Source organism: Triticum dicoccoides, chromosome 4B (assembly GCF_002162155.2).
Source record: "Triticum dicoccoides isolate Atlit2015 ecotype Zavitan chromosome 4B, WEW_v2.0, whole genome shotgun sequence".
NCBI classification, from domain to species: Eukaryota; Viridiplantae; Streptophyta; class Magnoliopsida; order Poales; family Poaceae; genus Triticum; species Triticum dicoccoides.
In genome coordinates, this window is record NC_041387.1 from 547,920,793 (window position 1) to 547,922,474 (window position 1,682).

Sequence of the window (1,682 nt, forward strand, 5' to 3'; positions counted from 1 at the left end):
GGGAAACCTCCCCTTGGCCGCCGGCCATAGGAGATTGGATCTCCTAGGCTGCGCACCACCCCCCCTTGGCACCCCTATATATAGTGGGGGAGAGGAGGGACTTCATACCTGAACGCCTTGGCCTTTGGTTGCCTCCTTCTCCCTCTCCAACACCTCCTCCACCTCCATAGTGCTTAGCGAAGCTCTGCCGGAGTACTGCAGCTCCATCATCACCACGCCGTCGTGCTGCTGCTGGTGCCATCTCCCTCAACCTCTCCTCCCTCCCTTGCTGGATCAAGAAGGAGGAGACGTGGCTGTTCCGTACGTGTGTTGAACGCGGAGGTGCCGTCCGTTCGGCGCTGGTCATCGGTGATTTGGATCACGTCGAGTACGACTACATCATCACCGTTCTTTTGAACGCTTCCGTGCGCGATCTACAAAGGTATGTAGATGCATCTAATCACTCGTTGCTAGATGAACTCCTAGATGATCTTGGTGAAACGAGTAAGAAAATTTTTGTTTTCTGCAACGTTCCCCAACAGTGGCATCATGAGCTAGGTCTATGCGTAGTTCTTCTTGCGCGAGTAGAACACAATTTGTTGTGGGCGTCGATTTGTCAACCTTCTTGCCGTTACTAGTCCTTTCTTGCTTCAGCAGTATTGTGGGATGAAGCGGCCCGGACCAACCTTACACGTACGCTTACGTGAGACCGGTTCCACCGACTAACATGCACTAGTTGCATAAGGTGGCTGGCGGGTGTCTGTCTCTCCTACTTTAGTTGGAGCGGGATCGATGAACAGGGTCCTTATGAAGGGTAAATAGAAGTTGACAAATCACGTTGTGGCTTTAACGTAGGTAAGAAGACGTTCTTGCTAGAACCCTAATTCAGCCACGTAAAACTTGCAACAACAATTAGAGGACGTCTAACTTGTTTTTGCAGCTAGTGGTTTGTGATATGATATGGCCAAAGTTGTGATGAATGATGAATGATCTATATGTGATGTATGAGATGTTCATGCTATTGTAATAGGATTCACAACTTGCATGTCGATGAGTATGACAACCGGCAGGAGCCATAGGAGTTGTCTTTATTCTTTTAATGACCTGCGTGTCATCGAGAAACGCCATGTAAATTACTTTACTTTATTGCTAAACGCGTTAGCCATAGTAGTAGAAGTAATAGTTGGCGAGCAACTTCATGGAGACACGATGATGGAGATCATGATGATGGAGATCATGGTGTCAAGCCGGTGACAAGATGATCACGGAGCCCCAAGATGGAGATCAAAGGAGCTATGTGAAAATGGCCATATCATGTCACGTTTATTATTTGATTGCATGTGATGTTTATCATGTTTTGCATCTTGTTTACTTAGAACGACGGTAGTAAATAAGATGATCCCTCACAATAAAATTCAAGAAGTGTTCCCCCTAACTGTGCACCGTTGCGACAGTTCGCTGTTTCAAAACACCACGTGATGATCGGGTGTTTTATTCAGACGTTCACATACAATGGGTGTAAGACAGATTTACACATGCAAACACTTAGGTTGACTTGACGAGCCTAGCATGTACAGACATGGCCTCGGAACACAGAAGACCGAAAGGTCGAGCATGAGTCGTATAGAAGATACGATCAACATGAAGATGTTCACCGATGTTGACTAGTCCGTCTCACGTGATGATCGGACACGGTCTAGTTT